The sequence below is a fragment of the Lathamus discolor genome, chromosome 18 (assembly GCF_037157495.1).
Source record: "Lathamus discolor isolate bLatDis1 chromosome 18, bLatDis1.hap1, whole genome shotgun sequence".
NCBI classification, from domain to species: domain Eukaryota; kingdom Metazoa; phylum Chordata; class Aves; order Psittaciformes; family Psittacidae; genus Lathamus; species Lathamus discolor.
This window is the reverse complement of record NC_088901.1, coordinates 5713853-5729822: the sequence shown is the minus strand read 5'-3', so window position 1 is coordinate 5729822 and position 15970 is coordinate 5713853. Positions and strand designations below refer to the sequence as shown.

At 49.4% G+C, this 15970-nt stretch overlaps 1 protein-coding gene across 4 annotated transcripts in view; it reads left to right on the top strand.

The window, feature by feature from the left end:
* Positions 1-15970, top strand: part of MAN1C1 (mannosidase alpha class 1C member 1) — a 62207-nt gene that overhangs the window by 25251 nt on the left and 20986 nt on the right. The window lies entirely within an intron of this gene.

Below are 15970 nucleotides of genomic sequence, written 5' to 3'. Positions count from 1 at the left end.
GTTCAGCCCTTCAGATACGAGGAGAGCTGCACAGGGTGGACATCAAGGGTTTGGTCTGGGCCTGCCTTCATCAGGAAGCCAGGCAAACTTCACGTTGTCTCCGGGTAAAGCCATTAATCATCCCAGGCTTCCTTACGAGTCTCATGAACTTTCCATTGACCCTGAACAGAGTTTTGAGTTTAATGAGGCCTTAAAGTAGGAGAATGTCTTGGGATGTGTCAGAACTACTTTGCACAGCAAAATGGAGGAGAAGGAAACAAGGACATTAGGAAAACAGCCGTTAAAGTAGCAAATGAAAGCAAACAAGGAAGGAAGTAGTGTGGAGATGGTATGATCAGAGAGCGTTCTTTAGGACCTCTTTGAAAGATGCTGCGGAGTAGAACATAGAGTGGTGTGGAGGAAGCAAGCCACATGTGCACAGTGGATGGGTCCCGGCTGTAACTGTCTCTCTTTAAGGGAGCTCCTCTTTAAGCTTTTCTCATCTTTCTGTTTAATCACCCCGTTATGGATGTTGTTTGTGCCTCATTCTGGACCCTGATTATGTGGAAATAATTGTCTAATCTTCAGAGATATCGAGCGTGTGATTAAAAGGCAGCTGCGAGTGGGAGTGCTTGGACTGCTCACCGCTTCCTCGCTGGATTACAGAGGCGTTGGTGGCAGCTCCACAGCAGAAGCCGAGTTGGAGCTTTGGCTCTTCCAACTGGCTTCATCCAACATCTTACCGGCACCCGCTGTGTCACCTGGGTAGTAACACAGATCGCAGGGAGTTGGACGCCACACTTGGAGCTCCTGGCTCCACTCAAACCCCTGCTTTGCTCAGAATGTGTCTTTCAGAAATGCTGAGGGCTCTTTGTCTTCCAGCCACCATTTGCAGTCAGATGCTTTCCATAGTGTCTGCTGCAGGCACAAGCCCACCTGCAAGATGTGCGCTATGTAAAACACCAGAGCAAGTGCAGAATATTTTCAAATGTGCTTTTCGCTCTGCATTTTTATGTTGGAAGTATCTTGAGGCTTCTGGTTTTCATATCTGTATCCCTCTGTATTTAGCTTTGCCTTGTTTATTCAGAGATGGGTAGCTATAAACCGTGCTAGCAAAAAACCCCACCGATCTTCTGTGGTTTTAGTTCATTCCTTTTCCGCTCTTGAAACTTCTGAAGAGCTGAGGCAGGTTCAGAACTTGCTTTGCTGTGTTAGATTTCACATTTAGAACATAACTACTTTATCAGGGAGCTGTTGGAGAGGGTCCGGAGGAGGCCACAGAGATGCTGCGAGGGCTGGAGCATCCCTGCTCTGGAGCCAGGCTGGGAGAGCTGGGCTGGGTCAGCTGGAGAAGAGAAGGCTCCTGAAGGGGAGGCCTGAGAGCAGCTCCAGTGCCTGAAGGGGCTGCAGGGAACCTGGAGAGGGGCTTGGGACAAGGGCCTGTAGGGACAGGCCAAGGGGAATGGCTTGAACCTGCCCGAGGGGAGACTGAGCTGAGCTCTTAGGCAGAAGCTCTTCCCCGTGAGGGTGCTGAGGCGCTGGCACAGGGTGCCCAGAGAAGCTGTGGCTGCCCCGTCCCTGGCAGTGCTCAAGGCCAGGTTGGACACAGGGGCTTGGAGCAATCTGCTCCAGTGGAAGGGGTCCCTGCCCATGGCAGGGTTTGAAGCTGGATGAGCTTTACAGTCCCTTCCAATACAAACCAGATTCTATGATCACATCTCTCTTTATGCTACTGCTGAAGTTTCTTGCCTCCTTCATTATGTATCTCATTGGATATTCATCTGGATTACTGCTAGATTCTGACATTCTTCTGTTCACCCTTAGGAGATCACATCTCAAATGCTCCAGAACTTTCTTTTCTAGAATTTCTCCAGGTGCTTGTTTCCAAATTGTTTTTTTCATAGATACCTGCTGCCTTTTGTGATGAGCAGTCTCTTATCTCACTTGATCAGTAAGTTTAACATCATCCTCTAGGATGCCAGCTTCCAGATTTGTCACTGGTTTCAAGGTTGGCTTTATGTGTTCAGAATGTTGTGGAAGGCATTTGTCATTTGAAGACCTTGATACCTTTAACACGTACCCTCTTTCAGCCTCCTGGGATTGTTCTTGTTGCTAGAGAGAATTGTTTGGAAGCTCAAGAAAATCCCTTTAGCCTTTGCTGAAGGCATCAGTGTGAAGAACAGGGAGGATTTTTTGGACTTACTGAAATTGTTCATCCTTCTTCTCATGTTTTATTCTCAAGCGATCTGCTGCACCCTAAACCACCCTGTAATGCAGCTCCGAAAGGAGAAAAAGGAGAAGAAACTCAGTGCAGGGAAAAGAAGGTATTTCAGGTCCAAGTTCTAAAGGCAGAGGTTATTTCCGTACCAGTCTCAATATACCCATCACTTCCTCACTCTAATGCAAACATGCGGTGAAGAACACCCAAGTTATGCCTCTTTCTTGCCCTGTTCTTGGGGATATCGCTGCTTCACAGAGCTGAAGGATGGGGAAGCACACAGAGTGTGAGTGCTGAAACAGTGTACTCCAGCATCACAGCATTCCTGGTGACGGTCTTCGCAGCAGCCTTGGTTTGTCTGCCTCTCATCTTCATTTCCAAACTCAAATCTGCTGTGTTCCACAAGCAAGAGCAGGTAACTCAGGAACAAAGAAACCGAAGATCGAGAGAGCTTTCACTGAGGCCTTCTTCGGGCATCTGGAAGTGGAAGTTGCCTTCAGGCATTAAAATTAACACCTTTTGACTAGGCTGGAACATTCCTTCTCTCTTGGCAGGCTGCATCCTGGTTGCTGTGGGAACCGGCATTTTTAATTTCCTGACTTCTGTGTACATCCAAAATTGTAACTGTGATGTGCTCTGTCACTAAGGTAGCTCTGGGGCTTTGCAGGGAATAGAGCCATCAGAAAGCATTTGACATAGCACTTCCTGCCCTCGGAATCACTTTGGTGCATCTCAAGGGGCGTCGTTGTGAGGCTTTTTGGGGACCTGCAATTCGTATCAGCTTGATGAGTAATCGCAGAATAAAATAGGAACAGTGAGAGGTTGTTTAATCCTTCTCTTCTTCAGCTCTCCCTAAGCTACCCCACGTTGGAAAGTCGTCACAGGCATTCTGCTTCAGTGCTCTCCAGTTTTAAAGCTTGCACTGGTGTCTGACCTCGCTCTCCTGGGGGAAGTTAAGCTGTGACTGCTTGGCCTCTCCTGTGTCATGCAGAAGGATTTGCCATCCTGTGCTTTGCAGCATCTCTCTGCCTCTTTGCAAAACGATGCCAAATTCCCTTCAGCCTTCTCCCCTCAAGGCTGAGCAACCCCAGACCTTTCCAGCTTTAACCACAGGTCACGTTCTGTGGCCTTCTCCTCAGTGCCATTGCTCCCCAGTGATACCTCCAAATGAGCCAAATGTTTCTTGGTGGAGTCTGGGCCCTGGCCGAGGCTCTGCTGGTGCAGAGTGGAGCCCATGAGCCCTTCCATGTCCCTTTATCCATCCTGGCGTGGGGTTTGCTCCAGTTTGCACCATTACAGCGTTGTTGGTTGGAGCTGCGGTTGTGATCTGCTGATGCCTCAACACCGTTTGCTGTAGCAAATCATGTATTCTTTATGCTTCATGGTTCGTTGTTCTTCCCTCAGGGCAAAACACATTGTGTGTCCTTATTGGATTGCATCCTGGTTATTTCAGACTATTTTCTCAATTTGCTAAGATTATTTTGATACCTAATCCTGTCAAGCAACATGCTGGAGAGCATTTGGAGTCTTTCAGCCAGGGTCTTGTTGACAGGACTTCAGCAGTATGGGAGAGAAGAGGAAGAAGATGGACAGATGGTTTCAAGTGATGGAGTTACCATGGCTTGATGTGTTCCTGCTCATCAGCTGAGACATGGTAATGGGCCACTGGCCCTCTGCATTCACAAGTAACATGTATTTAGATTCTGTCATTGTTGATTGTTAGGAATCTTAGCTCAGCCCATGTGCACAAACTCGAGTGCTTAGCAGGATATGGGCTGATAGCAGGTGTCCAGGCCCAGATCCTCCCATTCTGTTGCATACTAAGCACATAATTAATCCCATTGACTTTAATTTGATGTTCCTCTATATTTGAATTCTGCCCTCGCACCTGGGCTCGTGTTAAGGACCAGGTCATTTCTGAGAGTGTTCTGTGAGAGGTGATGTTTGCTTGTCTGGACCACAGATAAACCCACATCAGGGATGAGTAGTTTTAGAACCTGAAGTAGAACGCACTGTCTGTTCTGCTAAGCCCTTCCAGCGCTATCTTATCTGCTGATGGAAATGTGCTGCCTGGAGTCACAAGCTGCATCTCTCTCCTGGGCTGTCATAACACACCTGCCACAGCCACTTTTTGGGGAGAGAGTTTGGAAGATAGAAGGGCATCTTCTTCCTGCTTATTATAACAAAGTGTCTCTCCTTGGAATTCTAAGATGAATGAGCAGTCTCTGCTCATTAACTGCTACCTGTGTCTCCTGGAGCCTATGGATAATAGTTGCAGGTAGGATGTGTGCGTTTGTTTTAACAGGCCTGTTGGGGCTCCTCGCGTTAAACGGTGCAAGTCCTCAAGGAGCTATGTGAAGTAACAATAAATAGTATATAATCAGATTACCAGTTAAAATTAATTGCAGGCATCCAGAAGAGGAGAGACCAGCAGTGTTTTGCCCCATCAGTACTGCTGCTTCCGTCTTCTGCTTAACCTTCTTGAGCTGTTCCTCCCAGGCTTACTCCTCGCTTGCCAAATTACCTGTATTTGCCAGAAGCGATTTCCTCCTCTTCCCTGGCATCTGAGCCCTGTTGCCCAAAAAAGGGCTCTCTTCCCGAAGGAGCATCGGAATGATTATTGCTTTCAATTTTCTGCTGCGCTCTCTGGAGCCGGCAGAGTCTGCCTGCAGTAGGATCTGTGTGTCATGGGTTGGATACGTGTGGAGAGTGGATTTGCAGTATCGCTCCTGTATCGGGGATTGTGCTCCTGAGGCTGAGTCAAACTGCTTCCCCCTCTGTGACACTTTCAAGTAGGAACAGTTTGATTTGAGCTCCAGGAGGTCTGGATCACGCAGTGACGGGACAGTGCCTGTTGTTAGACGATTGCTAAATGATGAAAGATGGTTGGAGAAACTGGGGAGAAGAGGATTAAACTGGGGAGCTGCTGCCAAGCATTAAATGCTTAAGACTCAGTCGGCAATATGTGCTTATCGTCTATCTTCTCTCCCCTTCTACTGAAGGAAGTAACTATCTGAAGGGCTGTTACTGTGACAAGCAATTCATTTTTATGCTGAACACCTTTCTTTTTCTTTCCCTGGTGTGCAATAAGAGTATTGCTAACCTGTTCCTACCAGCCTGATCTCTGCAGACACATTCTGCTTTACCACATTCCTAAATGAGCACGAGCTTTCTCTTTCTGTCTCTCCCCTATCACTTGTTCAGGGGAGAGCTGCCAGTGCTCGTTCAGTTTGAATGATAGACTTAATTCTTCAGGGGAAATTGATATTTGAAAACCATGAGTGGTTCGTAATCCAAAAAAGCTGTTTCTTCCCCAGCTGGAACACATTCTGTATTAAATTTGATCATAGCAGCCTAAAAGCCAACACTTCAAGACGCTTCTCTGTGATGCCAGATTCACCTAGAGACAGTGCCGCACATCTGCTGACACCCATTGCTTGGTGCAGCTGGAACCCTGAGTCATTATCACTCCCTGTGAACTCGCTCCTGCTGACAAGGAAGAACAGATTGAGCTGTCTTGTGGGCCAGACGTTTGGGCCATCTCCCTAATGCCAGTCTTCAAACTCCCTTGCCTTTAGGTGGGAGGTGCATCATCCTTGCTTGGCAGATGGTTCTTTCAAGGTTGTGTTACCTTTTAGCCTCTGCACAGTGTGATGTACCATGGGCTCTGCTTCTTCCCAGCCACGTTATAGAATCATAGAATAGTTAGGGTTGGAAAGGACCTCAAGATCATCCAGTTCCAACACCCTGCCATGGGCAGGGACACCTCACACTAAACCATCCCACCCAAGGCTTCATCCAACCTGGCCTTGAACACTGCCAGGGATGGAGCACTCACAACCTCCCTGGGCAACCCATTCCAGTGCCTCACCACCCTCACAGGAAAGAATTTCCTCCTTAGATCCAATCTAAACTTCCTCTGTTTCAGTTTTAACCCGTTACCCCTTCTCCTGTCACTACAGTCCCTGATGAAGAGTCCCCCCCCAGCATCCCTATAGGCCCCCTTCAGGTACTGGAAGGCTGCTATGAGGTCCCCACGCAGCCTTCTCTTCTCCAGGCTGAACAGCCCCAACTTCCTCAGCCTGTCTCCATACAGGAGGTGCTCCAGCCCCTGATCATCCTCGTGGCCTCCTCTGGACTTGTTCCAACAGTTCCATGTCCTTTTTATGTTGAGGACACCAGAACTGCACACAATGCTCCAGGTGAGGTCTCACAAGAGCAGAGCAGAGGGGCAGGATCACCTCCTTTGCCCTGCTGGTCACGCTCCTTTGGATGCAGCCCAGGATCCGGTTGGTTTCTGGGCTGCGAGCGCACACTGCAGCCGGCTCATGTTCATTTTCTCATTGACCAGCACCCCCAAGTCCTTCTCTGCAGGGCCGCTCTGAAAACGTTCCAGTATTAGTAGCTCTCCTGTTTCTAAGCAACTTTTCAGGGAATGATCAGCATTTTGATCTTTCCTTTGTTGGAGCAAGTGTGATAGTATCCACCTTGCAGTGTATAGGACTAGGTTTTGAGAGGTATGAAGGTCATAGAGCGACAATAACTTCAGCGTTATGTTGAGTGATGCCCTGCGTCTAGTAAAATGCGTAGCTCCACTAAGTATTTCTTCCCGAACTGCAGGAAAATCAGCATCTCGGGATCAGGTGATTGATAGCTGAAGAGATTAGAGCCAGCTGGTAGCCTGCAAGGCAGGGTCCTGGTTCTGTCAGCCACCAGAGCTAAACCTGTAAGGAATCACAATATGGCAGGGATCAGAGGTGGCATGTCAGCATCAAGGAGACAAGGCTGGTGTGTTGGGGTCTGCGGAGGCTCGGCGCGATCCGTCCCGTGTCTGTTGCCCCTGCTGCAGGTCGGGGCGAGCACCAGGGAGAGGCAGGCTCTGAAGCCGAGCAGCCTGGTGAGCTGCAGCCGTGGCAGTGCCCGTGTGTTGCCTTTGCGTGGAGGTGCTGGAGGCTCCCTATGGTGGGTTCTGCTCTTCTGCACCCTCACCCCCTGCTCTGCACATCAGGGGAATATAGAATCATAGAACAGTTAGGGCTGGAAAGGACCTCAAGATCATCCAGTTCCAACCCCCTGCCATGGGCAGGGACACCTCACACTAAACCATCCCACCCAAGGCTCTGTCCAACCTGGCCTTGAACACCGCCAGGGATGGAGCACTCACAACCTCCCTGGGCAACCCATTCCAGTGCCTCACCACCCTAACAGGAAAGAATTTCCTCCTTAGATCCAATCTAAACTTCCCCTGTTTAAGTTTTAACCCGTTACCCCTTGTCCTGTCACTACAGTCCCTGACGAAGAGTCCCTCCCCAGCGTGGGGTGAGGGTAGTTGGGAGGTAACCTTTCAACCAATATCTGCAGAGAAGGGTGAGGGAGATCAGTGTGAAGGAGACGGAAAACAACCTTGGGTATGAAGTGTTTCGTGATGGAGTCCCTGAAGGACAGGTACAGGGGTTTCTTTGGAAAGCAAATTCAAATGAGGTTGCTCAAAAGCTAATGGATTATATTTTTTTTGTAGTCTGCAGAAGAATGAGGTGATAAAAAACAAACATAGGTCTTTTCTAATTGGGCTACTTTTTGTCCCCTTTATCTCTCCACTGCTGCCTTGTTACTCAGATGCAATTTGTTGAGTTTGCCTTACATAAAGGGAATACAGTTACTCTGTGTTAAAACTATCAGGTTCAGGGACAAAAACCTCAGTAACTAAGAGGCAGTGGCAAGGCTGTAACTCAGCTCTGGTGGAACTGGCTTTGCAGGCATCATCTGCAGTACATAGGTGCTGTTCACAGGCAGCTGAAGGACTGGGTTATAATGAGGCACTTGTGAAGACTTAGTTCTTTCTTCCTGAACAGGCCCATAACCTGTTTCCTAGTTCCATTTGGGGTTTCTCTTTAACTTGTGTCAGCTGAATAAATAGTACCAGCCTGTCCTAGAGGTCACTGACAGCCGGCTTGATTCTACTTGGAATGTGAGCAGGTTGTTTTTCTGCTTGAGAGTATCTTCTGGAACTGGAGCATCCCTCCGGGTGCTGCTGCCTCATGTGAGGTTCCTGTGCTTGAGGGCACTTATGACAGGACAAGTTCAAACTCAGCTGGTGGCATTGGTTTTGTGTGGCCGTTCCAGGGGGAAGATGAGCAGGTCCTGCAGGGTGCTTATCATGAACAGAGGCAGAAACACCAGCTGAGACGATGGTGGATAAACTCAAGCGATGAAGGCAGATGATGAGACAGCAGCGGACTGGGGGACAGGCCAGCACATGAGGGACTGCTCCCTTAGTGTCAGAGGGGCAGCGTGTGCCTCACTGCCTGTTGACTCCTGTTTCTTGTCTTGCTATGCTGGCACTGAGTAGAACAGACTAAAGCTTTGGTCAGCGGATGCAGCACTTCTCCTGACAGTGGATGTTTAAATCTCTTTATTTCTGTAACCACCACGTTATCTTTATCTAGACTCTTTCTTCTTGGAGACAAATGCATGCTGTTATTTTGCTGGCAAAAGAACCTAAGGCCCAGAGCAGGCAGGGAACTCTGGCCTAAACCTGGATCCTGTCTAAGGAGTTCAGGATCCCCACACTTGTTCTGCCTGATGCAGAGCACTCTGCAGAGAGCACTGGCAAATCTCTGCTGCAAAGCAAATGGTCCGAGAAGCTGTGCAGTGGTTTTCACAGTTTCCCTTGTGCCAAGGTAAGGAACTGGACAGAGTGCCACCACCAGAGTGTCTGGTGACGTGATCCCAGCCGGCTCCCAGGCTTCTTGCACAAAGCTCTGGATAAATGTCAAATTCACTCTGGTCTCCAAGCACCGTCAATGAGAAAAAGGGAGCAAAGGAACAGAAGAGCAGCGCTCAGAGGTGGTCGCTATCCAAACTCCTGTTCTAACAAGGCGCTGATTCTGATCAAAGCCAGTCCCAGCGTTTGAAGCCGTCGGTGCCAGCATAACCAGAAGAAGGGATCGCAGTGTTTTCGGTCCGTGTTTTGCCCTGTGTCGTCCGCACCCCAAGAGGTGAAGATAAATAACGGTAACAACTGGAGTCTTTTGTGCTTCGGCAGTCACCAAGTGCTTCGTGTTTCATAGGAACTGCATCCTCATTTTTATTCCAAACAAGATTTCAGCTCTAATTTCTGTTTTGACAAATCCGATCTGACATCAGAGCAGTGGGAGTCAAGACCTTTCATTTTTGATCTAGGTTTACATTGCGCTGATCTAAATTCCTCCCCCTTTCACTCCTGCCTTTCAATTGTAAACTTGGTTATTAAAGTTTGCAGAAAAAGCTATTGGAAACTCTCTGCTCTGTAGCATATAAACAGGCCCGCTCTATGCAAGATTAAGTATGATAGCTTCCTAATGACTTGTGCTGTTCATTTGAAGCAGTGGCACAGTGTGTTACTGTACAGACTTTGTAAATGGCTTTGTTGAAAATGAAGGATTTGGTTTCTGTTCACTGAGAAACTTCATAAAGGCTCGTTTGCCAAATGGCAGGGCCAGGCCCCCTGGGGCTTAGTCTCCATGACATCGGAGATGACATTGCTTAACCTCTTTGCTCTAGTGCTTTGGCACTGCCTGCTAAATAGTTGTGTTGGTGAGGTTAGGCTGGGCTTCCATCCATCTCTGTGGCAGAGAACTCATAGCATCAGGTAAAGCAATAGCAGGGCTATGGGACTCTCTAAATACAGGTGATACGGCACAAAGTAGGATTTTGTTTGAGCTAAATCCTACTATCAGGCAGTTGTGTTGAAAAACTGGTGAAGATGCTTCCATCTCCAGCTGCTTGGGAATCACAGAATGGTTTGGGTTGGAAAGGACCTTAAGATCATCCAGTTCCAACCCCTGCCACGGGCAGGGACACCTCACACTAAACCAGGTCACCCAGGGCTCTGTCCAACCTGGCCTTGAACACTGCCAGGGATGGAGCATTCACAGCTTCCCTGGGCAACCCATTCCAGTGCCTCACCACCCTCACAGGAAAGAATTTCCTCCTTAGATCCAATCTAAACTTCCCCTGTTTCAGTCTGAACCCATCACCCCTTGTCCTATCACTGCAGTCCTTGATGAAGAGTCCCTCTCCAGCATCCTTGTTGCCCGCTTCAGATACTGGAAGCTGCTATGAGGAATCCTGGCACCGTGTCCAGTGTTGCACAGGCAGTGCCTGTAGGCACATGCTCAATCCATCGTTATTCCTTGCGCCTAGCCTGCAGAGCTGGTGGGATTTGAGGCAGGGAGCCGGCCTCATTGCAGGAGGTGTATGTGCCGGTTTAGCCTTGCAGCAGGGCAGCCACACTTGAGGTCCTGCAAGCCATCGTGTTTGGTGGCTGCCCAGGATCAGAGTGGCTGTGGGAGCTGGGCAAAGTGACTGGTAAAAGGCATTTCTCCTTCCTGATGGAGAGAGCTATTAAAGACCCCACTCTCAGCTACCCATTGCGGAAGCATCGCTTCTGCAGCCTTTTTAAAGACTCTCAAGGGGCAGACTTGCAGCTGGGAGCCCTTCAAGTCTCATTTCTGGCCCCTGATACTCCCAGTTGGCTATTTTAGGAAGGAGTGAGTGATGGAAGGCGCCTTTCTCGGTCCCTCCCATCACAGCTGCTCCACTTGGTCTGGAAATTCCAACGCTTGCTAAGCTATGGAGGCTGAATAGGTCCTGGGATTGGGCCCCTTCTTTAGCCATTGGGAGAAGCAGTTGCAGGTCTGTGTGCCACGTGTGGGAGCAAAAGGACTTGAACAGGTAGATCCTCAGCCTGTAGGTACCATAAAGGGCAGAAGGAAGAACAAGGTCTTGGTCAGCTGTATGAGCTGGTGCAGGGAGCATGGCACAGGGGTGTTCTATGAGATTCTGGAGTGGGATGCAAGCCGCTGGACTGGCTGCCCCTTCTCTTTGGGCCTGTTCTTCTGCATCCTACTTAATACAAACCCTCTTGAGGTAGGTCCAAGGTAAAGGAGTCGTGCTTTGTTATCCATGAGTCACTCTGTTGCCTGACTGTTGTCTCTTCTCTTGTCAGTGAGTCACTGGCACCTCATTAGAGCAGCCTACAGACCCCAGGCCCTGTTCCCACTAGAAGGAGTGTGATGGGGCTTGCTTTGGACTGTATCAGCTGAGGGGATGGCATGAGGCTGTGAGGTGGATGGGTTTCCTCTGTTACAGGTAGCAGTTTGGCAGTTTGAACTGATAAGAGCAGGAGCAAAGCAGGGGAAGACAAAGCATTTTCTGAGCGCAGCAAAAAACATGATTTATCTCCTGGTGCCAAGGGAACACATTGAAAATATCCTGGATGCTCTCACGAGTGCTCTGCAGTCTCTTTGGTTTGCAGTTTTCTTCGTAGCCTGGTTCTGTTCCTCTTCCCTGATTTTTGTGCTTCCCTTCAGTCCCTGCTCACTCCTCAGTCACATAAGGTGTACCCAGGACTGTGCAGCTCAGCTTGCTCTTGTCTGCCCGCAGGGTGCAGAGGAGGCAGAGGTCCTTTCAAGCTGAAGGTCTTGACCTTGGCTGCAAGGAGCGCTATGAAAAGTTTCTCTGACATAAACTGTCTCCTGTTGTGGGCAGCTCCCACAGAGACTGAAGGAGACCTAAACCCAGGGTAATGTCACAGTCTCCTGGTTAAAGGCAATTCTTAGAATCATAGAATGGTTTGGGTTGGAAAGGACCTCAAGATCATCCAGTTCCAGCCCCCTGCCATGGGCAGGGACACCTCACACTAAACCATCCCACCCAAGGCTTCATCCAACCTGGCCTTGAACACTGCCAGGGACGGAGCACTCACAACCCCCCTGGGCAACCCATTCCAGTGCTCACCACCCTAACAGGAAAGAATTTCCTCCTTAGATCCAATCTAAACTTCCCCTGTTTAAGTTTTAACCCGTTACCCCTTGTCCTGTCACTACAGTCCCTGATGAAGAGTCCCCCCCCAGCATCCCTATAGGCCCCGGGTCTTCAGGGTCTTTTGCTCTGCAGATCATCCTCCTAAAGAATGAGATCCTGTCCTCTGGGCCATTTCTAATGGAGGGGCTCAGCTGTGCTATGGAAGCAGTGCCTGGATCAATGTTCTAGCCTGATACAACATGTGGGCCCCCCTTGCTATGGAAGCAAGCCTGGGTTGTAAACGTGAGCAGATGCAAAGTGTTCACATCAGTTGAATTCACATGGGGCTCAGGAAAGCTTCAGCAAGTCGAATGTAAACTCTTACTGCTCGTCTGAGGATCAAGCATGCGGTTTCTGTTGCGTACCTGACACTGGTGGGTTTAGATTAGCCTGTTTCTGCCTAAATTGTTGGGTTTGCTTTGCAGATAATGGGTAGCTAAAAGGAAGTTCACAAATGCAGCAGCAGTTGTGATCGGTCCACAGTTGTACTTAGTCCCTGCTTGGTGCTTTGCAAGTGCTTTTCAAGTCAATTAGCCCTTACACATTTGGCAGGAGGTAGGGCAGGTATTCTCCACCTTTGACCAGCCCTTATGGCCTCCCTTTAAACTACATGCTGAGAAGCTGTTCCCTTTTCTCCTCCAGGCACAGGTCTGGGGGATGCTGGAGGAGAGCAGGGCTGTGATTCACATGCGGAGGGGCCCTGTGTGCTACTGGGGGGGTCTCCACTCACCTCACGTGCAGGCTTTCACCCTTGACAACCCTCGCTCAGGTTGTGGGCAGCACCTCAAACCTGTCACTTCGTGGCCAGTCTTCATCTGTGTTCTTCAGAGAACTAACTGCCGTTAATTCCCATGAAGGCCACCCTGAGACTGAGTTGCGTGAATGGTCTTGCTCCTGCAGACAAGCATTAAAGCCCATTCCCACTGAGGCTGTGGGGAATGGTGTGCGTTCAGTGCCACCTCCTCCCTGTGGAGTGCCCCATTCAGCACCTTTCACAAGCAGCAGTTAATGGGATGTTTGTTGGTGGTTTCTGTGGCAGCGTTCACAAGCGAGCGGGTGGATGCTCATTGCTCTGGGTGGGTGGAAGTAGGAACAGAGCAGCCTTGTTGCCAACATGGATGTCTCCATTCTTCTCATGCACAAAAGAGCAAATACACGTGGGGCTTGGACGCAGTGGTACCGGACCTCCTTCAGCTCAAGAAAAGATGAACCTTTGTATTGCTACCATGAGCTGCTGCTTCTGGTGTTCTGCTGCTCCCTCGGGGCTGGAACTGCAGGCCCTGCTGCTTGCTGTCACCAGAGCTGCCATGAAGTCCTCCAGTTAGAGATGCCCCTGGGCAGCCCCTTGTTGTGTCTCAGGTCCCAGTTCTTCCCACCATTCCCAGTGCCAGGGGTGGCCGGGGGCTCTCACTGGGCAGTGTAGGAGCTGGTGTGGATTCCAGAGCTTTGTCCTTCCCTTTTGGCCATCGATGAAGTGACCTTGCCTCTCCTGATCGAGGTGTATCTCCACCCCAAGAAGCCAGTTTTGCAGCAGGATCATAGCACGCAGGGCCTTAGATTTGTGGGGACAGGTAGAATCTCAGGCATGGAATCCTGCTTAAGTCATTGCTACCATTTCTGGGTACCTCCAGAAGGGTTTCTTTTGAGAATTTCATGGTTTCTACATTAAAACTCCCTCAGAAAGTACAATGGTGCTGAAACCAGTCATTTAGAGTGGGGAGTGTCAGCAGGAGTCAAAAGTGACGGAGTGGGTTTTGACTCCGTTTCCTTCTGAAGCTGCTTCCCCTTTGATTATCTCCCTCACGTTACAGTGTGCAGATCTGGAAAGGTGATTGTTTTTTAACGTCTCTCAAAATAAGCAGCATGTCAAGCAAATACCACCACCTTTATAAGCGGTGCCTGTGTATTGTAATAAACATGCTACGATATGTATAGCACCATCTTTTGACAGCTGAGTGTAATCAGAGCCATTGGACATTGTATCACGAGCTCTGTCCTGATGTGATGGAGCGAAGTCTGAGCAGGAAGGAAGGAAGATGCTCCTATAGTGAAGAATTAACGTGCCAGTGTGCACAGGGGAGTCAGGGTCCTTCCTCTGCATCCTCTGTCCTGGCAAGTACCAGGGTCCTGATGCTCAGGTTGCTCTCTGTGTGGTTGTGGAAGTTCTTTCCTGTCATTCCCATGGCGGCTGAAGCTGCTGTGGTGGCTCTCGCTATTGCGACGGACGCTGTCAGCTGCAGGAAGAAGGCAGCCACGCAGTTTGCAGTTGCTTCAGAGCCGGTGCAGAAGAAAGGAAACATCAACAAGACCCTTGTACCGAACACGCAGCCTGCGGTTCTTCACATACCCCGTGTTCAGGGGAGTGTTTAAACAAATGTTTGACAACCCAGCAGGGAAGCAAGCTTTGCCTTCCACGGTGTCAAACCCAGGGGAGGGAAGCTAAGCAACTCCGAGCTACGCTGTAGTGAGCATGTTCCTAATCCCCAGGGCACTTCATGTATTTAACGGACTTACTTGCTAAAAACATACAAAGCTTTCTCAATTCAAGCAATGTTTTTCACTTCATTTAATCATCCCAGAAACTTGTCTGTCTCTTTGCTCAGTTTGAGCAAATCCAACTTTTCTCCTTGTCTCTCTGCAGATTAGGAAAGGCTTCGTGGATTAGATCATGAAATGCAATCGAGCCTGTTGGTGTTGCTCGCAGAGTATCACAGTGATGGGCTGTGCTCAGGTGGCATTGCCTTTCCTTCTCCTTTGAAACTGTTCTGCCTGCGTTGCTGTGAGCTGGTGTCTCTCCCTGCTAATAGGAATGTGCATAAAGCTCACATAATCGTTAATATTGAAGAATCATTAAGGTTGATAAAAGCAGCTCTGGCTGCGATTATGTTGTTCTTCATGGTCACTGCTTGTGGAAAACATGATATACAAACATCAGCTCAGCTGCCTTTTAGAACCCACCAGTTGATCTAGTGGCTGTTTGACTCCATCTATTGCACACTTGGAGATAGCTCCAGTTAGATGCTCATTTTGCAAGCCTGCAGGAACAAATGGATTTCTAGAGGCTGTCTCTGCTGCCCTCATCCTTTTTCCACAGCCCCTGTTTCTGATGCAGACAGCGTCCGAAAGGCAGCAATCTGTAGCTGAGCACTAAAGTCTTGGTTGGCTTTTTATTAAAGCAATGATGTGCTGACTGGCTGAAAAGTGTCAAAACTGCAGTCTTGTAACATCAACAAAATAAGGCAGGTTGCCTTCCTTATGGAGAGGAGTGCTGAAAGCAAAACGGAGCCCTGCAGGAAACCAGTGGATCTGAGCACTTCTGCTATGGGAAAAGCATCCACAGTTGCCTTTTTCCCTTAATAAGGAAAGACCAAAGTCCGAAGGTTCGTGACTTGACTCGCCTTTGCCTTCCTCTCCCCTCTGCAGTGGTTCCTCAGCAGTGCATCCAGCTGGGTTTTCCCTCTCAAGCAGGACTGGAATTGAAGTAACCCGGCATGTGTTACAGGAGTGAGCATGCAGTGAAAGGCTGGGAAAGCTGGGGGAACTTGGGGTAGTGTTCTAAAGCCTGTGGGTGAGCAGAAGGAACTGGCCTGCAGCAAATACAGACATGTCTCAGGAAACCCCCTGGGCAGGAGCGGTGCGCGTGAGGCTTTGTGCTTACAGTGGGAAGGGAGATGATGGGGACAGAGCCCGTTCAAGAAATGAAACCTGAACCTCATCCAAGTGATTTCCAAGAGACTCAGCTCTGGCTGTCAGGGGGTGGTAGGAACGTGGCTGCAAAGGAGCTGTGTGTGTGGGCCCGCACGTGCAGCCTGTCACAGCAACACAGAGGCAGCTTCACGCTGTGGCCCTGGTGCGTTACATGTGCGGAGGGATGACTGATGATGATTCCAAACTGGGATCCTCCGCGTGAGCATTAGTGTTTGCAGA